At 42.3% G+C, this 26,053-nt stretch overlaps 1 protein-coding gene across 3 annotated transcripts in view; it reads right to left on the reverse strand.

Annotated features, from left to right (window-relative positions):
- The window catches only part of PPP6R2 (protein phosphatase 6 regulatory subunit 2), a 147,285-nt gene extending 122,361 nt beyond the window's left edge, over positions 1-24,924 (reverse strand). For all 3 annotated transcript variants that reach the window (XM_067531404.1, XM_067531403.1, XM_067531402.1), the window contains exon 1: positions 24,707-24,924. The gene's annotated coding sequence lies outside the window, so the exon portion shown is untranslated. The remainder of the gene's footprint in view (positions 1-24,706) is intronic.
- Between the last annotated feature and the right edge of the window lie 1,129 nt (positions 24,925-26,053).

Raw genomic sequence — 26,053 nt, forward strand, 5'->3', positions numbered from 1 at the left:
TAAAGCTGTGATATATACAGAAGTATTAAAGAGACCCCAAATGGAATAGTGAAGCCATGTGCATGTAGAAGGACTTTTACGCTTCATCTACATAAGTTTTGCTAATGTGGCAAAAGCACTGGGGTTTTTTCCCATAATGGACTGATGACAAACACACTTGTCCTCCTGATGTACAGCTCATATAACAGTGACCTGGACATGATTTTATACTTTTATTCTATATGAATCTGTTTTTAAAAAAGCAGCTTCACAGTTATATTGATGTCGATTTTCAGTGTCTTCTCTGAAACCCAACTTATACCTTAAAGGCTCTGGAACATTTCTCTTCGTACTATGAGAAACAACTTTGCAGAGTAAATGGAAAAAGGGGTTGGTTCCAAATACTTCAAGAAGGCCTTAGCAATCTATTGCCGCAAAGTAGCATACTCTGGCTCTTATGGTGCATGAATAGCTAAAAAAAGCAGCATTGCTAGGTTGCTTGGTGCCTATTAACAGAGTTATAGGCTTACCAGCGGCAGAAATATGTCTGGCTAGTTCCTACAGCAACATCGTCCCCTGCACCAACAGCAACAAGAAAAAAAAAAGCTACAGATTCTCTGGGCAGCCTGCCAGGTAACCCTAACTTGACAGAAGGAAACAGCAAAAAATAAAGACTGCTAACTGAAAGATGCTTGTTCTCTCATTTCTGTTTCCTTGTTTATAAATTACCACTCCCCACTTTAAAAAGATCACTATGCACATAATGCAAACCACACAGCACCACCAAGACCTTTGAAGAGGAAAATGTATCTGCTTACCTGAAAGTTTCCTTTCTCTACGTAATGAGGCCCATAGTTCTGTTACAATGGGTATTTCACCCTGCTTGCAGCTTAGAAACAGAGCCATACTTGTCATTCACTGGCAGCAGGAAAATGCCCTGCGCCCCCTGAATTCCCTCCAATTGAGAAAACTTCCACAGCCAGGGTAATTTCATTCTACTTTCCAAAATTACAGACTGCATTAAATATACTTTGAAGAACAATGTATCCTACTGCAGAGCGTAGGGATAATTTCCCTTAATGAAATAAACCTGAATTTTTGGTTGTCAATTTCCATCTCTATTCGGGATGATGCCGTTTGTCTCCAGGGAGGAGCCAGATGTGGACTTTATTATCAGAAGATAGGAAATCTGCAGGTAAGCACAGATAAATTTTCCTATTCTTCATCATGTTAAGATGCACATATCTATTAGAGAGGGATTTTCATAGCAGTAGGGCCACCAAGATAAGAAGTAGGCTCATCCTTCAAATGTGGACATTCAAAATAACGTAAATTATATTTCTTCTCTTCCCCTGGGCATTGAGGTGGGGAGAAGACTTCCATCAAAAATGGCACTGCCTAAAGATTGGATGACCATTTATATACCGATGACCTCCTAGCTGATCTCATTACAGGAGACATGATTTCTCTGCCTAGAAACTGTCAGCACCTCTACAGATTGGACTTTGATGCGTGACAGAAGGAAGAATATTTCTTGAATTTACTTTGGGCATGAATGATACGACAGTTGTAAGTACTATTTGTCCAAACTCAAAATACAATACTGGGTTTCATTCAGGAGAGCGCCCAAGTTCAAAAGCTCATCTGATTAGATAGTAGTTATCAGGAAGTGTACTTTAATGGATAAGTCTAATGACACTTGTGACAGGGGTTTAATTGGAGTAGTGCTGTAAGGACCAGAATGAAATTTCAAGGTTGCATTCTATAATCTGTGGGGCTGGAATCAAGGTAATTACCCTAAGGAGGCATTTAATGTCAGGATTTACAAAACACCTGTCTTTTACATGTTGAGACCCTAATACTAGAGAAACTTTACATTTTTGCTTCAACATTCTCATTAAAGCCCTCCTGGAGGAATTCAAAGCCAGGTACCACTTGTTTAATGTGGTAGTGAAAACACAGACTTTGCTTCTACTAATAAAATAAGTTTTATTTATTGACTTTCCTATGGTCCATGGGAGTGATCATCACTTCATCCAAGAATCCATTTTGAACCTTTCTGGTGCTGGATGAAGGACTGGTTTTTACAACAGCAGATCTTCTCAGTGACGTAGAAACCTTGGAAGGTTCAACTCTAGGTTAAATCAGGCCTAGGAACAATAGCCACTTCAGCAAGAAAGACAAACAGCATCTCTAGCACTCTCCTTCCTGTCTTGTGTCTGGCTCTGGGAAGGAATAGAAGGTGGAAAGGCATGGAGCAGAGACTTTGCCCAGCTTTGTAAGAGATCTTCCACAACCTCACATGCTGAGTGAGTCCTGATACATGGAGAGGCCACAGGGCACCTCACTGCTATTTCCCGATTCAAAGAGATCAATCACCAGCCCAACAATTGACTTACAATAAGTAAGGATATGTCTGGGTCCAGCTGTCACTCGTGTCTTAAATCAACTTCTGCCATGTAAGTCTTGGTCTTCAACTTCCCCTTGACGGTCAGTGTAGAGAGATAGGAAACTCTGCTCTGCCCATGAAAGGAGAAGTTGATTTTCTCTTTGGGGCAGGGCTGACCACATGCTTCCTAATTTATTCACAAAAACCCCATCAGACATGTTGACTGTCATGACTAGACTAAATCTATTATTCACTGCCCAAAAACTTCATCATCACACACAAAGTTAACTGGCAATGCCTTGTATCCTTCTCGACCATTAAGTGCAGCTATGGGTAAACCGCTGAAAGCAAGGAGTTAGGGTACACTGCAACTGCCACCAGGCAATATTAACTCCATCCTCTGAAGCTGGCAAGATCTACTGGAGTTAAATTGTAAATACATTTCAGACAAACATGATGAATGACTAAGTACATGTGCTGTATTAATGTGGTGTGATGTGTCCCATATAACCATATCCTTTTGCTCATCTGCATGCACTGCAGCTGCCCTTCACTGTGTTGGGGACAGCTGCATTGACTAGTGTAGGGATTATGGTACTTGCTATACATTGCCACAGCTCAATGGTGGGTATGTCTTCACTCGCGGCAGCACTGACAGGACTGCCAAATTGATTCTTTGGGAGACCCGCTCAATCGATCCGGAAGTCGACTCAATAAATACACCCCCCGCAAAAAAGATTAACGCTGCATCGACAGGCAGGCATTTCCCGTCAATGCAGCGTAGTGGGGACGCCGCGCTAATTAGAATTTAGGAAGTCAACAGGAGGTATGCAAGCTACTCTATGTAGTAGATTGCGTATCTCACGTCGACTGCCGCCGAATTTTGTCGCAAGGGTAGACCAAGCCAGATACAAGACAATATGCATCTACATCCAAAAGGATTTGTCAGACCAAATGGTAATGCATGAAGCTCGGGGTGAAAAAGCTATCACCCATATGCAAACTGGGAGAACTGACTATGGAACGGTAAAATGGGCACAAGAATAAAAGCCTCCTTTAGAAACTCATTCAGATGTTTCAGAGGAAGCCCTGTTCGTTCCCAATTCTCTGAGGTTAGAAATAGGATGGGTTATATCGCTCTTATCTAAAGTAGGTGATGTATGGCTACATTCACATCCTGTCATTGCCATGGGCTGCCTGAGTTTGGGAAGGAGACAAAACTGTGCCTGTAATTCTTGCAAAGCTCTAGAGAGTATTCCTCTCTGGACAATGTCCAGTGACTTCATTGTGGCCAAAGTTTTAGGTTCCACAATTGAAAGAGGTTGGCACTATTCAAGGGTCTCATACTAAATAGGGCCGGTTGTGAGTCATGCAAATTACTCTGAGGCAACTGAGGACAACTACTGACCTTGCCTCAGCCCCTCAGTTTGTTCCTGTCATTACTTGCAAAGTGGTATTCTCTCCTGGACTTCAAGGACTCCTTCAATTTGCCATGGGATTTTTCAGTAATGTCTGGCAGGAGCCAGGATTATAAATCTACTTCTCTGACAGCTCTGGATAGCCTCAGCTTTCCAATAAGTTTCCCATTGTAGAATTATGAGCAGGAAACCAATCTGCCTGATGAAGGCCCCCTATATCTGCATGCAAAGATTTAGGTCCCACTAACTTTTGCACAGAGGTGTCCTTAGTTTTTACGTTGACGACAGACCATATTTGCAATACTGTCCACCATGCTAGCATTACCTGTGAAACATGTGAAGCATGTCAAACAACACTTTATAATATTAATTTCTGTTGTTGTTGGGCTCATGTGACAAGAGAGCTTTCACACCTGGAGAAGAGACTGAGGTGACATTTGCCCAGACCTGCCACCTGCAGAGGACATGTATAGTGAGGAGGCTATCCTTTAAGGTAAAAAAGTCTCCTGCAGTTAGAAATGCTGAGTCCCTGACCACCAGAGAAGATAGCCATGTCCCCTGGGTAGTAACACCCAGTTGAATTTGGACTGATGTATATCGAGCAACTTTATAGCCTTATAAAACTGAGGTTGGGGTTAGACAAAAGTAAATGGTGGGCCAAGAGGCCCCTTAATCCTTGCTGCTCTTCCACATATGTGCTGTCCTCATAACTCCATGGACAGCTACTGTGGAGCAGCTGTGGCAAGGCAAGGCAACCTACAGTGTCAGCTAGGGTCAAGAGCCCAATACTTAGGTGTGGCAACCCACACCAGCATCTGGGGAACGGCCCAATGCTTTCCAAGTCTTTTAGGTGACATAAGAAATCCCCATCCTTAGACATAGTTTGTCTAGGCACCTTCAGATCTAAGCATAGATTCACAGTACTCAGTACTCTTCCTAAGAGCGTCTTTTATTATTTGATCCCCCTCTCTGATTAGGGCAGCCGGCTTCCCCTGAGGAAGAATTGCCTTTCCCATCCCACTATGTGTGTGTGCACAAACCCAGAGGAACAACACAGCAAAGATCAAGCCACAGATCTGTGCTGAATCTGTCAGGCTGCATGCACTCTGTGAAGGTGAGAAGGGGAACTGGGCATTGATCTTATATATTTATACCACCTTTGGGAGTTTCTCCTTATGATCCTGCTTTAAAAGGAGGAGCAAACTTGGTTTCAGATATTGCTCCAAAAATATTTCAAGTGGCTAGCAAGCTCCTGCCTCCACAGAAGCTGTGCTTATTGCCCTCCCTACTCAACAGCAGCCCAATCTGGGTCTCAGGGAAGTTACTGAGGTTCAAGAATGGACTCCCCAGAGGCTCAATCTTTTTCTGTTATATGGGGTCCACATGAGCCAGAGGGTCCCCTGGGAGGCCTGGAAGAAGAAGGAGGTAGCTAGGCCCAAAACCCACTAATCACACCTAGTGTTGCCAGTATCAGTGCTGCATGTAGTGCCCTCCATCCATGGCCCAAAGGGAGCCAGAGGGGAAACGGTGGCTGCACTCTGCAATTAGAGGAACAGCTTTGGTGTGGGCTTTAGTGACTCGGGCACAATCTTTCATCTGGTGCACTGATCTTCTGGCACCGGCTCCCCCCATAGAAATGGGGGAGGGGGAGTTACTTGCCATTCAGTCCTGTGTGGCTCCTTTTGTGCGGGAAGAAAGAGAGACACGGGACGCAACAAGACTAAGGCAACCCTGCCAGACCAGGCTGAGGCAGAAACTGCACTCTGCCCACAGAGAGGGCTGAGCTTCCTAAAAAGACAACTGACAATGGGGGAAGGAGACACTCACCCTTCCTTTTGCTCTTGGTCTCCTCAATCTCCCTGCCCGCCGCCTGCAGAGGACTAACCAATGCAGACTCCGCAGAAGGAAAAAAATCTCCCCACAAAGCAAATGCAGCTCTGGTACCTGGCTGGGAATTAGACACCGCTGAGCCCAAATGTTAATCAGAAACGTGAAATAAGGGATTGAAATTTCCCTCAGAAGAGCTCTGCGGCAGGGAGGACTCAGAGAGCCATCGGCTGATGGGGACATAGATAAAACTGGAGGGAACTTCAGGAGCAGGACACTGGCCTGTTGCCAGGCACCAGCAGATTTGCTTCTGCCCCAAGATACAAATAAGTTCAAATACCCGAAACAGATCTGTGGACCTTAGCTCCATGAAGAACGGGGCTGACCACAGGTATATTTTAAATCATGGTATTGTTCATTAAGGACCTCTTACGAATAGTTACTAAAAATTTGAAGCCTCAAAAGTCCCCAGGAAATGCAATTAATTTGCACTGCAGACTGCTGTCTTTGGCTCATGAGTCATCCCTCATTCAGGCAATTCACAGTCTGTGTCTGCTCCTCAAGAGCAGCAGCAGCTAAGTCGGAAACAGGCACAGTAGCAACAGGATGGTTTAAAACAGCACTACAAGGTTTTGCAATACAAGTGAACGTGTGGAGGCACAAGGAAGAGCAATAATGGGAGTAGCCACTTAACTGCCCCAGTAGGCAATATTTAAGTACTGTAGGTTTGCTATTAAAACCTATTTGTAGAGGCATCTACCAGGGATGTTGAACTCTATTCCTTACACTGGTTTATGCTAGGAGATCTAATCTGTTTTTAAAATCTTGGTTAATATGAGGTACCAAGACAAATATGCTTCATGAAGTACAGCAGAAGTTTGCTAAATGTGAATGAATGAAAGCCATGCAAAACTTGTTTCACATTGGAGAGCACAAACATTCCTTGCAAATGAAAGAGCAATGCTGCAATATTCATCCATTTCAGGTTTGTTTAAACAAGATGGAACACTTTCCAAGAAAATACAGCTCGGTGTTAATTATGAATCTCAACATTCAATCCTAATCAAACTGAACATAAGGTTCCCTGCTTATTCACCATTGGAAACACACTGTCTCCTTCAAGTGCACTGATATACAACACTTTCTAAAGCAATCCCATTTGACAATGAGTATTTATGATGTGCATCCTCTTCCATAGCATAGAAAAGAATAGGTACTCCATTAAAACTTGTGGCCCTGAATACATGCGTGAAGATTTTGTGTCCACATTTTCAAAGGCATGTTGGAAAATTGAAGAGCATGCAGAAAAGAGTCACAAAAATTACCTGAGGATTGGAGAAAATGCCTTACAACGAGAGTTTTTAAAAAAGCTCAATCTCTAGTTTATCAACAGAAGATTAAGAGGTGACTTGATTATGATGTAGGAGTAACTTCACGCAGGGGAAGAGGGAGAAACAGGTACGAAAGGACTTTTTAATACAGTGGAGAAAGACCTCGCAAGAATCAATAGCTGCAAAATTGAAGCCAGACAAATTCAAATTACAAATTAGGCACAAATTTTTAACAGTGAAGGTGATTAACTATTGGAACAAACTACCAAGGGAAGTGGTGGATTCACCATCTCTTGGAGTCCTCAAACCAAGATGATGCCTTTCTGAAAAATATGCATTAGCCAAACAAGATATGCTTTAGTTAAACAAATTATTGGGTTCAGTTCAGGGGTAACTTGATAAAATTTAATTAGCTGTGTTGTAAAAGTCAGATTAGATGATGTAATGGTCCCTTCTGGCTTTAAACTCCATGAAAAGATTTCAGAGTTGATCGTTTTCAGTAGCAGCTCTGGCACATGCTTCTCCAACCTCTTGCTTTCAATGCTAATACAGAGGTTACAGAATAATTGTGAAGTTCATTTGAATATTTTTCTAGTGTATTTTTAATAATTGTGGCAAGGAAAGAAACAAAAAAGGAAGAACAAATAATATTTTCAGAGTAGAATGGAAGAAATATTTGGAGTAAGAAAAACAAAAACTTTGTTACCAGATTTGCCTCTCATCTTGGGGTTCGCTCATTTATTAGGGTTACTTTCTTTGAAGGGGGTGTGTGATTCTATTAATGTACTGTTTGTGTTACTGGTGTGTTCATATGGCTACAAGTCCCCTCCCAATGGAGCTATCCTGCAGGACCTGAGGTTTTCAGGGCTGGGTTCCTCCAGCCCCAGATTCAAATAAACCCCCCACATATACACACACACACACATTCCAGATTAACCAAGTGCGTCTGAGCGGACCAGGCTATCAGCACTTTCATCTGACCTCTTATATGTCCCTGAACTCAGCAGGCTGGGTGACACAGCACTTTCAGCAGCCACCCTTATATGCCCCCTTGCACCGCACCAGAATAGAGCACACATCTGAGCAGACTGAGTCCAAACAGTACTTTCAGCTGCCCCCCTTATATGCCCCTGGACTCCGGAGGTTAGGCAGAGCAGCACTTCTCAGCTGCCTCCCCCCACGCTCTACAATTGTTCTAGTAGTTACCCCTTTGATGAGCAAACCCCACAGGATTTTTGGGCACTCCAGGGATCTTTGGTTTAGGTAAAAGAAGCGTTGCTGGAGAGCAAGATAGGGAAGCCAAGAACACAAAGGAGTAAATGAAGTTTGGAGAGAGAGACTGGCAACCAGAGTGATTATAACATTTTATTGCCAGGTATATAAAACTTATGATACTAATAGTAATACCATACAAGCAGAGAAAAACCAATCAAACGCTTACAATATTACACAATTTCAGTTGGGGTATTGGAGAAAGCTAGCCCAGGTTTGATTCCAAAAGTAGAAAGTTATACCTGGACTAAAAGAGAGTGTTGGGGAAAATTGGGAGGGAGGGGAGGGGTGTCCTCACCACTCCATGCAGCTCAAAGGTTCACAGGAGACAGGCTATTCAGCTTAGGGTCTGGAGTGCTTGAGCCAGGCAGAGCTCCCAACACGATCAGTCAGGAAAAGAGGAGTTCCAGTGGAGCTGATGCAGCATTTGGATCCCGGCATCAGAACCCAGGTTTGAACTTGGGTAGGGTTTTTGTAGGGAAGAAACAATGGTTCAAGGGAGAACACTAGGTTTATTTATGGGTAAACGATGACTCCAGGGAGCGTCCCAGAGTGGTTTTGTTTATGCTGGACAATAGGAGCTGATCATTCCTGACTATGGGCAGTGTTCCTTGAGGAAGCTCACAATGCAATCAGGCAGATTCAATGTTTTGGATATCAATAACTAGAATGGTCTGATAACTGCGAAGCTGGGTGTGTGCAGGTGTGGGTTCATTAACATCAGGAGCAGAGATCTCCCATCATGCCATGTGTCCCCATAGTTCAGTGTGGTTCCTGCTTTGGAGCTTGGTTCTCCATTCAGTATGCTAATTCTTGTTCCATCTTCGATGTAGATGAGGCTTCTGTTCTCCATTCAGTGTGCTAATCAGGATGCCTCCTTTTTACTCTTTGATGTAGATGAGGCTAGGGGAGTTGCCTTAATCCTATCACCCTTGTTTGGAAGGGTTGAGGTGTGTCTCCCACTGCCTTTTCATTGTTTTGGTTTCTGGTTCAAGCAGAGGCGGGGGAGGGATGATTCAGGTGAGCCAGTGAGAGTAGGGGTTTTGCGCCCTGGTTCCCCAAGAACACAGAGCTGACCGTAACAACTTAAAGATGGTCGCTTCATCCATAGTTGTGTCCAAGAACACATTGGAAATTTGATTTCATACCGCACGTCTAAGAACTCAAGTCCTAAGTCCTACTTAACACAATCATTTATAGTGTCCTTTTTATCAATACAAGGAAATTAAGTGGAAGACTTCAACTATTTGTCTTACATTTCTCCATCCAAAGAAATTCTATAGGTATTTGCTATTGACTTCTAAAGTTATAACAGCAAATACCTGTATGATTTTTTTAAAATTAAGAATAACCCTGTAAGCCTCTTTTACTTTACAACTGCAATTTCAAAATTTCATACAAACAAAGCAATACCACAGTGGCTCCTCTAACAACTGTTATAAATATGACAATTAGGGGATTCTACACAAGAGCCTTATGGAGCTCCACCAGTATCTACTTGCAGTGAGGATCTCTCCTCATACTTAAAAGTTAAGAGAGCATAATAGCACTTAAATATCACTTTTCATTTTCATACTGATGTACTAATTTTCACACAACTCCTGTGATAGACAATTACCCCATTTTATAGATTGGGAAAGGGACAGATAGGAAGTCCTAGACTTCAAGATCATGCAAGACAATGGATTCCTGCGCAGCAGAGTTAACATAATTCTTAAACATTAACAGAATCATCTTGTACAGCTACAGACATGGACTGCAGTTTGTCAGATACGAGGGGGCACCTACACCCCTCATGCAAATTGTAATGATGTACTGATATAAGAATGGTCATCAGATAAAGGGAAATGTGAACTAAATTGCGTAACTATCCATCAAACGATTCTTTTGCCAAACAGCAAATAGAGGAGTCTGCCTTTGTTTCCCTCTTCTGGATCAGTGTTGTGCATTCCTTTAAATAATTTTTCTTGACACCAAGATGTCTCATTCTCAACTGACATTACTTGAAAATGAAAAGGTCTATGTTTCTGGACAACAGACACTTTAAACAGGCATATGTTAATCTGACTGTGTGTGCTGAAAAATATTCACTCTGGAATAGTAGAGACTAAGGGATTTTCTCATTGAAAATTACTGCAGGAAAATACCTATGAAGATTCAATGTGCTGTGGTAATCAAATATGCACTGGATAGAAAGAATTAATATTATCTATTCTGTGGCTATTAAACCCCCAAATTAAAAAATAATATCAAAGATTTCCCTGATTCAATCATTAACATTATCCATACCCACTAGCCATCCAATCAAACTTCTAGCTAATGCCCAAGACTATTTTAAGAACTGAATTTGCAAGGGGACCTATATTTTAATTTTATATATTTTTTTTTAATTAAATGAGAGTTGTAGAATTCACAAGATTTATGAATAAATCAAAAATCAAAACAAAGCATCTACCTAGCAGTAAATGTATATTGTGCTTAAGATAAATTGCTACATAGTTGTAAAATAAATAAAAGGATATGCTCTTTGCTCCAGTGCAGCCACAAATTATTCTCCTACATACAGGAATCAATGGAAGAAATGCTATAGCCTGTAATTTTAAGAAGATAAGATAAGGTTTTCAAAATGGCGTTGAAAAAATCTATGAATCTATATTTTATCTCAATTACTATATTAACATTTGCACAGATTTAATAGTTAAATATTTTCAACATAAAACAAAATTTCAAACTATCTTGTTAAAGGCTAAGTGACTAATTTAACAATTTAAACAAATGACCAGAATTCTGAATTATCTCAATTTTAGTATTAATTTCCCCCTCCAACAGCATTTTTCAAGAGCTCCATTAAACAATTTTCTCTATCCATATGCATTTCTCACATTGGTGAATAAGGCTTTGAGGTCAACTATATTTTAGGTTAAAACTTGTTTAAGAAAGGAAGATTGAAACATATTAGCTCTGCCCAGGAACTTCACAGTCAACTATAAACTCTTCCAGACATAGGCTACACTAATAAATTGGCAATTATGACGCAAATAAATGTTTTAGACCATCCTGCTGGGGCACTAAAATACTACTTCATAGCAAACCAGCTCTGGTGATAAGTAATTTGATATGCAGATGTTTGATTCTAGGTTTATCTCTTTACTGCAGATGAGAGCTAGGGAATGCTGCAATTGCTACTCCTATGGGAATTCTGCATCCCTGCACACCCAGGGTTTGCATGGGGGAGGCTCCCCGTTAATTTTCTTTTTCTCCGCAGAATAAAGATTCTGCTGGAAAGGAGCTGCAGTTACACCTTTCGCAAACCAGAACTGCTGTGGCACCAGAAGAGAGGGCAGTGAGCCGGCAGAGGGGCTGCATTCCTCACAGTAGGGGACAGGTGAGAAGACACAGGACGGACAGAGCGGGGCGGATGGTGCTGCTCGGGGGGTCGCAGACTGGGGTTCAGAAGGACCTGGGGGGGGGACGGAGCGGGACGCAGGCTCAGATGCTACTGGAGTGATAGCATTAAGCCAAGGGTTGAATGGGAGGTGGTCTGAGGGCCACATCAGGATTGGGGGACTGCAGGGCCGCACACGGACAGTCAGATGTGCCTGACTGAATGGGAGAGGTTAGAGGTCAGCCAAGGTCAGCATGGGGGAGGCTCCCAACTCGCTAACAATCCACCCCCAAAAAAATACCTGTTCCATACTTTTCCCACCTACACCCAATGATCTTCCAGGTTCACACTCAGACTCCTTCTCTCTCCCTCAGCTCCTTCGTTACCCCTGACTCCCCCAAGCCTTTGCACTGCTTCTGAGGGATGCAGGAAATAAAATACTGTATTGTAGTTTAAATGAATTACTCAAAGCTCTGTATTAATATGCCTAAATAAGGAATCTATTTGTCAAAAAAAATCATTTCCTGAATTTTTTTTTTTGTCTGTATTGTTACAGACATACTTCCTGACAGGTATTTTGAAATAAAGTACCAAAATAATTGAAAGTGGAGTGATTATATTGTGTTATTTTGACAAAATATGCAGAATTTTGCAAAATTTTTAATTTTGGGGCACAGAATTCCCCCAGGAGTAAATTGCATCATACCCTATTGAACAATTAGGAGGCAATATCTGCAGACTGAAAATTCCTGTTGCACTGTATTGGAAGGTAAAGAACATGCATCTCAACTTCACCTATGCTGTCAATACTGTGTCATCATAAAGGAGTAAGCAAAAATTACAATACTTGAAAGTATTCCTTTAACAAAATCTCATGCAGAATATAAATTGTAAAATAGTTCTAAACGTTAAAAAAGAAAATCACAACTATCACCGTTCCACTTCAATACCATATATATGTTAAAACACTTATATTCTTTTGAATACTGTGATCAGACCAATTTGACATCAGAAGACACTGCTGCTATCAATTTACCTATATGTTTTGTTATTACAATACTGATAAAAGAAGATCCTTTAAACAAGATAAAAAATAAAATTAATTCTTAGTTCTTTAATCCTTAGAGGCATGAAAGTGGCACATTCTACATGAGCGAAAAATTCAGGAATTAAGGAGTTAATGGTACTTTTAACTTTTATTTTAAAAAGCCATTAATATATTTCCAAAGGAAGGAAAAAGCATTAAGTATAGTTCATTTAAGGCAATGGGGCTCTAGTTTTATCCTGGATTTCATTGTGAGGTTTTTTTTCTATAGCATGTCTTAGTGCTAAATACTGATCACCAGGAAGCTTCCCCACTATATGAGCAATATCCTTAAAATATTCAGAATTAGCCATCCATGTACAACTTCTGTAGCTCAGTTTTCTCTAGATGTTATGAATATAAAGTTTAAACATTCCAGATCAATGCATTTTAGGCACAAACTCCAGGAACAAGTTCACATCTTAACTGGTAGCCTTAACAGCAATTTTAATTGCCAAAAAAAAACCCGCAAAGCAATGAACTCTAGAACAGAGAATATTAGAACTTCAAATTCTTGGGAAGCAAAAGGGCCTATTTGTAGCTGATGTCTTTTATACAAGACTGAATAAAGGATTCCAATAGATTATATAAATTTTGGGAAGCATACTAATAATGTAAGCTTCCCATAAAAGATAGGCAGCACATACTCTGGTGACTGGGCCTCTACAAAATACCTTAGATAGAAAGAGTACACAATGTAGCGTCCAAAGACCAACAGAAACTCAAAGGCTATGAAAAAAAATTATACCATAATACCTCAGTGATAATCTCCATTTTGTCTGAATTTAAGTTTCAGTTGCTGTGTTTCAAAAAATAAAAAAGGCTCAGATTACAGAATTGTGTATCTTGCTAAGAATACACACATTCTGTTGTATTGTATATACTATATACAATCTGTTTATACTGTTGTGTATCAATGCCTGAAACTAAAAATAATTTTCAAACAAACCATTTTTTCAGTGACACATTTACCCAAATCCTATGTAAGTGGAACATTCTCTTTGATCTCTGGAGGTGCTGAGTACCATAAACTCAAACTCACACAGATGTCAAAGGAAGGATATTCACAACTGGCCCCTTACACAAGAATTTATAGCTTCAGTTGTCATAGCCTCTTCAACTTTACTTAAAATGTGATCTCTCAAGCCCTGTTATAAATCCAATAAAGCATGGATCCATTATAAAGGGCAGGGTCTCTCCTCTCCATCTCTACTGAATGCCTCCCAATATGAAGACTGAGTCCCTTGTCTCAATTACTGGCCACAGTATCCCCAAAGTGACAGTTTAAAGAATCTGGTTAGTTTCATAACTGCTCCTCAGACTCTTAAAACTAAATTTCAATCTAGGGCCATGAGCAGTAGCAGAAGTAAGGACATGAAATGGACTGGGGAGCCAGTCTGGGTTTAAGAATATAGGAAATACCGTAACAGATCAGACCAGTGGTCTATTTAGTTCAGTATACTATCTCTGAGAGTGGCCAAGACCAGCTGCTTCAGAATTAGGTGCATGAATCCCCACAGTGAACCATGATGGAACAACTTGCCTGCCTCTCCCTCCGCCCCATAAACATAGTATGTGAGCATCTCCAAGTGGCGATTTATGCCCGGAAACAAAAGGGCTTCTCTTTTTTATAAAATTTTATCTTAAATAATAAGTGGATGGATAATAACTATCTAATCCTTTTTTGAATTCTACTAACTCTTGGCCTAAATGATATAATGTGGCAATGAGTTCCACAGACTAATTACATACCATGTAAAGGTAGTTCCATTTGGTAGTTTTAAATTTGTCACCTTTCAGTTTCATCAGATGTCCCTTTGTCCTTGTATTACAAATGATGGCATATAGGACCATCCTTGCAATCTACTACTCTATAACATTATTTTTATATACCACTACCATGCCTCTTTAATTTGTCTCCTCTTTAAACTAAATAGTCCCATTCTTTTCAGTAACTCTTCATATACAAGTCTTTCTGTATTTCAAGTAATTTTCACTACCCATCTCTGGCACCCTTCTATTTCTACTATATCTTTTTAAAACAGAAGAACTTAAACACTGTATTGAATGTGAGAGCATTCCACCAATTTATATAATGGCACTTTGCTATTTTCAGATTTATTTTCTAGCCCCATCTCTCTTTATACATCTCAATATTTTGTTTTGCGTTTTACTTTCATACATTGATAAAATGTTTTCACAAAGCTGTCCATCTTTTTCCCACTTCAACTGATTAGAGTTAATTTCAAACCCAGCAATACATATGAATAGCAATGTTTTCTTTCCTACATACATTACCTTGTAAGTCAACACTGAATTTATTGTACCATCATGTTGCCCATTCACCTAGTTTCATTAGGTCCCTATGAGATCCCCTCAGTCATCGTGCTGACGTAAATAATTTTTGCCATTTGCAAAAATGACCAAATCACTAACTCCCTTTTCCTGATCATTAAATATATGAACTGACACTAGTGCTTGTACAGATCATTGATAACCTTTAGCCATGCTGAAAGCTGTTGTCTGTCTAGCAGCCAATTTCTAATCCATAACAGTACTACTTCTCACCGCATGACTACTAAGTTACCTTAACAGATTCTTGTGATGCCCTCTGTCAAACATTTATTCAAAGTCCAAATACATGTAAATTGTTCTTTTATCCACTATTTTACATTAAAAGGATTCATATAAATTGGAGATAATCTTCCTGTACAAACGCTGTGCTCATTCAACCCTATATTATGTTATTCCAGGTGTTTTATATGAAGTGCTTGAAAAACCCACTTACTCAAAAGCAAACAGAAACTTTGTCCAGGCAAGAAGAATCACAGAGATGTGGTCCCCTTCTATGGAGACAGAAGAGTAGCCCATGAATTGCTCTTTTAATGGGAGGGGAGGGAGTAGAGTGGCCTCTGAGGCCTGCTCTACACTAGCACTTATGCTGGCAAAACTTTTGTTGTTCAGGGGTGCAAAAAAACACTCCCCTGAGTGCATAAGTTTTGCCAGCATAAGCACTTGTGTAGCCATGTTATGTCAACTGGAGAGAGCTCTCACGCCAATATAATAAAACTACCTAAATGAGCAGCGGTAGCCATGTTGGCAGGATAGCGTCCCCTGCTGACATAGGGCTGTCCACACAAGCGCTTATGCCGACAAAACTTATGTTGCTCAGGGGAGTGGTTTTTTCTCATCCCTGAGCAACAAAAGTTTTGCAGGCATAAGAGCTAGTGTAGACGAGGCCTGAGATGCTACTACTTTAAGAAACAGAGTGAGAAGCAGAAGCTGGAAGGCCATGCCCTGCCAACACACCCAGATTGGGAGGATGGCGGCAGCAGCAGCCACATCCAAGGATCTGAGAGTACTGATTGATTAGGAGACTATACTTATTTTTTGTAGGGCCCATAACTGATTGAAATGAAATGTGACAAAATTGGGCAATAAAAATGACACATTGGGAAGGAACAATTGATCTCTTAAGGAGACAAAAGGCAGAATGCAGATGTGCCAACAGAAATCAAATATGTACATTCTGAGGACATGATACCACAAGTTTCCTCAACAGACTTGGCAGATTTAACCTCTGGACAAGCAGATGTCAGGGAAATTTTTCAAGCCATGTTTCTAACTATTTTTACTTATTGTTTCCACAAATTTACCTCACCTTGCCCTACAGCAAGGCTCACTGGACTGTAACTATCAGGATCACACCGAACGCCTTTTTGCAAGTGTTGCTAGCCTTCAATCCTCTGGTATAGGAGCTGACATTAATAAGTGATTGCATATTTTGGTTAACAACTCAGCTACTTCAATTCCTAAATAATTCATAGATGTGTAACATCTGGTCCTGGTGACTTGTCACTATTTAGTGCTCTTTCTCCCAGCAGCCAGAGCAAGGTAAAATTGGGGCTTCTATTACTATTAGGCATTTGTATTATGGTAATACCCACACGCCCGTCAGGATCAGGGCCCCACTGCACTAGGCACTGCAGAAACTTACAGAAAGACCTATGGATCTTGCCCTAATGAGCTTACAACTTAATTTGAAATAAGGTGCAATAAGTGATTATCACAAACAGTATGAGAACAGGAGCAACTGAGGATAAGGGGGAAAATATGACATTAAGGTTACACAAGATTACTTATTTATTTGTATTTTAACAACACCTAGAGGTCTCAGTCAGGAGCAGGAATCCAAACCTGCCAGGCATTGTACACACGTATATGTAATACATTAGCAGTTCTCAAACTGTGGGTTGGGACCTCATTTTAATGGGGTTGCCAGGGCCAGCATTAGATTTCCTGGGGTCCAGGGCTGAAGCCAAAGCCCAAGGCGGCAGGGCTCAGGCTTGCCCCCGAACCAGGGTGGTAGGGTTCGGGCTCTGTCCCCTCTTCCCACTCCCCCACCTGGGGTCACCTAGTAATTTTTCTTGTCAGAAGGGGGTCGTGGTGCAATGAAGTTTGAGATCCGCTGCAATAGATAGCCCTTTCCCAAGAAAGCTGACAATGTAACCAGTGCACAGCTTAACTATTGAATCATTTAAAAGGGTTATACATAAATACTGGATATTCTTGACTGAGGTTCAACATGGCTGTCATCAGCTGGCCAATTTCTTGTAGGTATTCAAATTTATCCATCACCTAGCAAGAAACTGAAGTGAAAGATGGAGCCACTGAGCAGAGTTCATGGACAGCATTCTAACAGGATTTCCCATACCCCTGCCTTTTTTAGCAGCTAGGATTCCAAATTATTTTATCATACTTGGACAATGGGGTCCCCTTCTTCCATATGAATCTTTGGATAGTAGGTTTAGTTCTCTGGCTATTGGTGTCTAGTGAAATGTCTATATCCTGTATGAGCGAATGAATGTGAAGGTGTGAGACAGATGGCATATGTTATAAAAAAAGTAAGCCATTGGGAGAAAGACTGATTTGAAGGGGAGAAGCACAAGAAAAGAGAGACAGAAAATATAGGAATAACATGGGGAAATGGTGGAGGGCATAATGTAAAGAAAGATATGTAAAAGGAGGGAGGGACAGCAAAGGCAGAGAGTAACATAGCAACTCAGGAAAAGATACAGTTTGATCTGTTATAGGAAAAGAGAAAAAAGGAGAAGACAGGGAAAGGAAAACAGGTGTAACAAAACCAAGTCAAGATGTAGAAATTACTTTTTTTTAAATTATTAAACAAAAAGTTGATTGACAATATTAATAGAGCTCCCAGTAAACAACTATTTTAAATTGTATGGAGTATGACTTTGGGAAGTGGTCTTTCAGACTATGGATTAATTCATGAGCTAGTAGGTGCTGGCTAAAGTTTAAGCCTGTTAACAGGTATCTTTCCGAAAAGTGGAAATTTGACCTAAATGAAACCAACAGAAAGGAATCAATCATAGTAGGTAAAATATCTGAAGATATTTTGGAGGGCTACTAGAGAACTGGAACAGCAATAGCTAAATACATAATAACAATAAATTATTCACATAAAAACCGGGAAACCTGTGAAAGAATTGATGGGGGTCTGCTGGACTCCCAAGAATTAAAGGGAGCAAGTAAGAAGGATAAAGCAATTGAAGAGAAGCTAAATATATGTATCTAAATTTGTTTTCATTAGAACATATTGGGTATATAACTACCTCAGATGTATTTTTTTTAGCCAATACATATTAGACTGCCACAAACAGAGGAATCAAAAGAGGCAAGGCTAAAACACATTGAAAATTTCACTGCTGCTCCCTTCCTCAGTCTCCTGGAGCGTTGTGAGGATGAGTAGGAGGATCTGCACAACTTGAACATTCCCCCAGCCTCTGGTCTCCATTTTTTAATCCTTCTTTTAGAAAATAGCTCCAGTATCTGCCTCTATTGCTGCTGCTACTCCTAGCTTTGCTAAACAAAACCAGAATCAATTTGATTTAATGCTTGTCGATTTCACTGCTGCCCACAGGATTCTGAATAGCAGCAATGAAAACTGACAAGACTGGTCAGCTTTTTCACTCCCTTTTAACTAGACAAAGATAAGTTTACAGACCTCTTCTGCTACTCCTAAGAGAGCACTGCACTGATTCCTTTTGGTTCATGTTTGAAAGGTTTTCTTTGCAACCATAACTGTTAGAAACTCAGTTTTGTTTTTTGTTTTGTTTCAAAATAAAAGTTAACTTCCAAAGCATCTAATGGCACTTGCCTGAAAAAGCTTCCTATTTGCACAGCCCAGTAGATTTTCAGCTTAAATAAACTATTGAACTTTGCCACTTAACCATAATGTTCTTTTCTCTTGCCTTCCTGTTTCCTTTTTATGTAGGAGTATGGATGAGTTCATGACTATTATGACTGCATAAAATTATCATTTATTATTCATATTTCAGTTGTACTTGGGGACCCCAATCATGGAACAGGGCCCCACTATACAAAGACAACACACAGATGGTCCCTGCCCCAAAGAGCTTACAATCTAAGTATAAGATGAGAGATAACTGGTGCAACAACGACAGGGACGCACAAGAAAGCAGTAAGACAATACTAGTTAGTTGCCACAACTCACCAACTGCTTAGTATCTCCATGTCCAGACTAAAGATTTTGATTTCCTTATTTTTCACTTTTTCTTTTGTACTAGCTTCATTTTTCTCAACTCCTCCTTTCTAAAACTTAATGTCACACAGAGTTCATTTTTGGTATGATCCCTTCCATAAAGACGTTGACTTTAGTTATACCCTATTCATGGCTACCTAATGGTTCTACAATAGTTACTTCTTGCACCAACCTGTGTGTTACTTAGGACTAAAATTAGAGTAGCTTCTCTTTATTTGTAAAACTAAATATTCAAGAGAGTAATCATTTAAGGCAGTGGTGTCAAACTCCCAGCCTGTAGGCCAGATCTGGCATTTAATCTATTTATGTGGTCTGCGTGAGAAACTCAAATGCTGCAAAATCTGAGCTTTTTCTTTCTTTTTTTTTGTTTTAAGTTTTGGTTCTATCCCTGGTTTTGAAAGAATCTTCTAACTGTGGAGCAACTATAACCAATACAGTGACATCTTCCAGAATCTGCAAACAGACAATGCCTGATATAATTGCTGTGTGTGTCAAACTCCATCTCTCACGAAGGTGTTAACTCTAAAGCCTTATGACAACATATTAATGTCAACATTAACTATTTCATTGCTGATTATTTTAGGAGGTCAAATGAAAAAGAGAAGAGAGAAGCCCATGGCAAGGGGAATTGCAAAGGGAAGAAAGGAGGACACACAAAGACAGGGAAAGGACAATAAGGAAGAAAGAGAAACAAGAGGTCATAAAAGACAGCGTGTTTTCCTGCTAAGTGATATTGAAAAAAACAAGGCATTTAAATAGTAATAATAGTCACCAGAAGTTTAGTTATCACCTATGTGACATACACTGTCTGATTTTTGTATAAACCTATTGATATCAAAGGGAGATTCACCGTTGAGAGAAGGTAACATGTTGTCTTACATTCGTAACCTAACCTACAGACCATAATCAAAAACAGAATTCTATTCTCTCCACAGAATAAGTAGGAAATCCCTGTTAAGACTAAGAGATGGAGAAACTGCTTTTTTTTAAAATGTATCTCAGCATTTGACCAGTTTATACACAGGTAGCTGAAGTCACTCATCAATTCAATTGTATTAGTCCTGAGCGCTCTCAGCACTGTACAGTCTATCATCTTCCTGATTTAGAGTTTGGTACAGAAACCCTGCTAATATATTTGTAGTCTTATAACTTGGGATTTGTATCCACACAAGTCCTCTTCACTCAGAAATTTTATCTTAGAACATTCTATGGACTCTTTTAGTTATAAAAGATTACTCTCCCAGCTCTCTGACCCAATCTGTCTTCCTTATATAGTTTATACACAAGTACTCCCTGAATGTTAGCATTCCACCAGGTTTCAGAAACACGTAGAATATCAAGATCCTCTGCCATTTTCAAGCATTCTAGTTCACCTATTTTTGTTTTTTAAGCTTCTCACAATCAAACAGCAGTAGTGTCCGTCCATGGCTCTTGAGGCTCCAACCATGTTAAGAAAATGTACAGCTGATTATGAATTTTAAATATTTTCCCTAAGCTGTGACCTGCAATTTTTGAACTGAAGTGTTTGAATCAGCCCAGTCATTATGGATAAGTAGTAAAAGAGCTCAGCTTCCCCAGCTGCCGCCCATGTCTTCCCCTGCAGCCACAATAGAGAGAACCAAGAGAGCTCTAAGCAGGCACTGTCCATTCCTGGGGGAAGGTGCTCAGCAGATCTCCCACTAGCTACTGGCTGCATGGCTGGGAAAGGAGGAGTAGTTCTCGTTGGGTTTATTGCCTGCTTACCTGCCAGGCTGTGAGCACTCCAGGAAGAGCAAGTTAGTACTCGACTGGCTATGCCTGAACATAGAACAATGCCTAGAAAGGATAGCTCCCCTCCCACATACAGTCATCAGAAGTGAAGACCATAGGCACAGAACCATGATTCCTTCTCTTAGCCCGGGTTAGAACCCTTTACAAGAGCTGAGGAAAGCCAGTGTGCAACTTATTCCAGCAACCTTCTCATCCAAGCCAACCCACACACCAGAGGAGCAGGGAAAGAGGTGTTTATGTCAGCTCTATAGTCACTTGGGACTTCTCTATTTATTCAGAGGAATCCTCAGTTGGGGGGAACTAAGGGTGTTTTCCACAAAAGGGCAGAGACTATGGCCCTAAACAAGAAATGATGGCAGCTTCTTAACCTTTCCTAAAGTTATACCTTCAGCCTCCAAGCTGAAAAGGCTGGACACTATTGGAATAAACACATTAAAGATTGTATTTTTGTACTATGCCTATTTTTATTGAACTCTTCTATGACACTCTTACTTTTCTGAAACACACATCTGTGATGTCAGTCTGTCTCTCTCCAATGCAGCTGTAATTTCTGTTCTGTTCCTCACTATTGGGTTACCTTTGACATCCCCAGCAGATAGTCTTTTCCTACATAAATGCCCCTCAGCAGCTCCCAACTTTTCTGCAGCTTCAACTTTAAGCAAGTCCCCCAAAACATTACAAGTTTTCTATGCAAGCAGTCCGTTTCTCCTTTGGTTAAGGGGGAACCCACCCCTTCTGTTACAGGCTCCCTGTCGCTAAAAGATTTCTCCAGTGCCTAATAAGTTTTCCAGACATTCAGGCCAGGATATTGTCTTCTGCCCCGAACAGAAGCCCCACCAACTACATCTATCTAACTTTTGAATATGGATCATCATATTCTACAACACAAAGTAAAGCAGTCAATAGGAAAAGTACAGCATACCAAAAACACGGAAAAACAAATTATCAACTTCAAAACAACTCTACTCATATCCAATTTTCCGCTATTTTGACCCAGCAATGTTTATTATTAGGGATGTTTCAATGAAGACAATCTTTATCTTCTCATTTTGCACATTCCAAACAATTTGCCATGGCATCAGAATCAGTTGCTATGGAAATTACACCACCACCACCAAGACAGCCAACTAGTCAAAAGTTGCCATGATGTGATTTAAAAAACAAAACAAAACAAAACTACGTCACAGCAAAAATTTTGGCAAAATATCAGAGATTTTTATCCATTTTTTCTATAACTCTGACCAACTGCCTTGATAAGATGCTTAATTTTAAGCACATGCATAATTTATTACAGGACTGGGGCCTAAATATGCACCACAAATTTTCTCCCTCCTCCTTGAGAGGGAAAAGATTTCACTAAGGAAATAAGCTTCAGTTTCAACTTTTACTGGGTTAATAAAACGAATACAATATTTTTAAGTTTAGGAAAAATACCTCCAGAACTTTTAACTTGTTTTAATTTCTCTTTTTTCACTTGCTAATTTTCTCTAGCTAATACAAGGCCTTCAAATTAGTAAAGAAACTTTCACTAGATTTGTATGAAATACAGTCTTCTTGTAAAAAAGTTCCAAAGCTGAAGTCACAAATGGTCTTGCTACAATTCCCACCACAATTTCTCTATAATCATAGAAGCAGTATATTACTGTTATTTCATATGTACAATACTTACCAAAGCCCAATGGCTTCCCTAATTCAAATCTGGACCATACAGACTCAAAGTCACTCATTCTTCCTAATCAGACTGACCGTGGACTCCACATGACCTTGCCAACATGATCTCCTCTGCCAGTTTCAATATTTAGCCAACTGTTATGAATGACTCAGAAAAGGCTAGGCTGTCATATTCTCTCTCACTATTCCTCACCATCTTTCACAGAAGACCTGAACAACAAGCTTCAATGTCTCCGATACAAGAAGAAAGTTAAATTTAATCAAACTCTGTATACAAGGAGACCCTGAAACTTAGAACCATTCACCTAAATCCTATATTAAAAGGATGCTAAACTTCTGACAGAATAAGACCAAAAAAATCAAGGAATTTCATAATTAAAGCTACTTTAAACTTCTGCACCAGCTGGCTATTTTTAAAATAAAACAGTAAGGAAAACTATTTAGTAGCATGCAGTTAATTGTGGTTTGAGGACTAACATTATAAGAGTGACATTAGTTTCTCTCAATAATTAAATAAACTGATTGCTGTTCAAAAGGACAAATCTACAGGATGTAGTAAAGTAATATACAAGCCTAAGCAAAAAGTTGCTGACATATATAGATCTTTTATTATGCATCCTCAAATATGAGGCGGGGAGGAAATACTTTGCCTTGAGAAGTTCTTCTGAAAGGTGAAGTCTAGGCTATGAACTTGAGATAAGCAAAACTTGTGAAGAGTCAAAGGAGTAGCTAACACAGCTAAAAAACCAAGGAAAAGCAGGATGGTGTGGCAGAAAGAAAGCACAAGAGGAGGCATATCGCTGGGGCCAGGAATCCTCAGTATTTGAGAAAGGGAAGGCAAAGACAGATATCTTTCAAGACACTGGGCCTCCCCAGCACCCATAGGCTGGAACCCCTTCAGGAAAGCTGGGTTCCTTTCAGCTAGGGATGGAAGAAAAACATTATGATTCTGGGGACCTGGCAAGCAGACATATTTGGCGGGAGAGGGCAGACATCTGGGGCTCATGCTGGGGAGGGGGGCGGCAAATCAGGGGGCTGACACATCCTGGGAGCAGGTGCTGCAGGGGCAGCAGACACGGGGGATGAGAAGGTGCCACTGTGGGAGGTAGAGGGTTGATAAATCCAGAAGGTAAGAAGGACATGGGGGAGCTGACACACTGGGGGGGGGGGTCAGGCATGTCACAAGAGAGCTGGTCAGGAGGTTGCCACATCTAGAGAAGATCAGAGGTGTGCTGTTAAGGCTGGAGAGAGGGACACATCTGGGGAGGAGAGACACCGTGGGGGTCAGCGGTGTCATGGAGCGAGGCAAAAACATCCAGGGAGGTCAGGGTCACATGAGTCAGGCTGGGGTGTAGACCCATTTGGAGGAGTCACAGGGACAGACACATCCAAGGGGGTCACAGGTGTCAGAGAGAGGCAGGTTGGGGAGCAGACATTTGAGAGACTGGGGGGGGGGCAGAGACATGCAGGGGGGCGGGCAGGAGAGCAGGCACATCCAGAGCTCGGGGAGGCAGGCAGGGGCACAATCACCTGGGGGCCAGGAGGGCAGGCACATCCGAAAGGGGCAGACACCTGGGGTGCACTCAGACCTCTTGGGGGGTGGGGGAGACACCAGGAGGGAGCCACCGTGGGGGGGCTCAGACCCTTCGGGGGGGGCAATTTGTATGTGGTGGGGGGGCTCAGGAGGGCAGGAACAGCCAGGGGGGAAGACACCTGGGGAGGGGCTGAGGGGTGTCGGGGGCAGGAACAGGGGGGAGTCCGGGAGAGCTCTCAGTCGTGTGAGGGGAGACCAGGGGGCCCAGACCCCTCGGGGGCAGGCACGTGTGGGGCTCAGACCCCTCGGGGGCGCTTGGGGGTGTCACTGAGGGGCTCGGACACCGCCGGGGCTCAGGGGCGGGCCGGGGGCGCCGTCCGCCGGGGCCCGGCCACAGAGAGCCGGGGGCGGCGCCAGCCGGCGGCTCCATCCCCTCCAGCCCGGGCTCGGCCGCGGGTCTCACCTGCCCCGGGCCCGGCCTTCGCCGGCGGCGGGCCCGTAGCTCCGCTCCCGCTGCTGCCTGGGCTGCAGAGGCCGGCGAGGCGGCGCACATGGGACACGTCCCCGGGCCTGGCGGCGGCGGCTCGCTCCCGTTCCCGTCCCCGGCCGGGCGGCGCGGCGCGGCGCGGCTGTCACCGAGCGCCGGGGCTGAGGCAGGCTCGAGTCGGCCGCCACAGGCTCGCTCGCGCTCGCTCACTCGCTCCAAAATGGCGGCGGGAGCGGCCTGCCCAGACCCGGGAAGGGGGCGGGGCGGAAGGAGGCAAGGGGTGGGGCCCGCCACACGGGCCGGGCGGGGCCGAGAGGGAGGCATCGAGGTGAGCGGCGGGCACGTGGGGCGGGAGCGGGCTCTGCGCAGCTGCGACGAGAGGGAGAGACCCCCCCCACCCCGCTCCCAGGGGTGGGGCAAGCCACGGCGAGGAGGCAGAGGTGGGGCTGGGACGGTTCCATGGGCGAGGGGGAGGCGGGATGGGAAGGTTCCATGGGCGGGCGGGGGTGCCGTGGGAGGGGAGAGGAGGGATGAGAAGGTTCCAGGTAGGAAGAAACCATTTAGGGGAGGGGATGGGAAGGTTCCATGGGTGGGCGGGGTGTGAATGGTGTTTGATGAGGGATGCAAAGGGAGGGTGGGAAGGTTCCATGGTGGGTGGGAATGGGGGGGTGGTAAGGGATGGAATAGGAAGGTTCGGGGGAGGGGCAGGAATGGCGTTTGTGAGGGATGGAACGGCTACTTACACGGTTATTCCCTTAGGTTCCTAGGTTCGGCGAAGGACGTTGTTGCAGGTTTTCTGAAAAGCCAAGTACACTCTACTGCCTGAATCCCCCCTGTCTCCGTGCTTGTTGACGCCCTCAGAGAATCCTAAGAGATTAGCGAAGCGTGATTTCCCTTCACAAAAGCTGTGTGTGTTCGCTCTTCTCTCTCCTCACGTGTTAGCTATGTGTCTGAGCTTTCCTTTCATTACTATAGTTTCTACCAAGTTGCTGGGTTCTGAAGTTAGACTCACCAGCCTACAATTGCCAGGATCTCCTCTGAAGCCCTTTTTTAAAAAATCAGTTCAATTGCCCACCACGGTCCAGCACTCTGCAAGAGGATGATGAATTGGAATTTGAACAATGTCGCATTGGACCCTTTCCCCAGTTCTCACAGTGTATCGTGCCTTCTCTTTGCCTGTCTTATTTAAGCCCTCATCCTGCAAACAATTATGCACATACTTACTTTGCAGCATTTGTGTAGTTTCATTGAAGTTAAAAGGGCTACTCGCATGTGTAAAATTACTCACCTGTATAAGTGTTTGTAGATTTGAAGCCTCTGGCC

This window comes from Emydura macquarii, unplaced genomic scaffold (genome assembly GCF_026122565.2).
Source record: "Emydura macquarii macquarii isolate MOO-44397 ecotype Brisbane River unplaced genomic scaffold, CSIRO-AGI_Emac_v2 contig_3219, whole genome shotgun sequence".
Classification (NCBI taxonomy): Eukaryota; Metazoa; Chordata; order Testudines; family Chelidae; genus Emydura; species Emydura macquarii.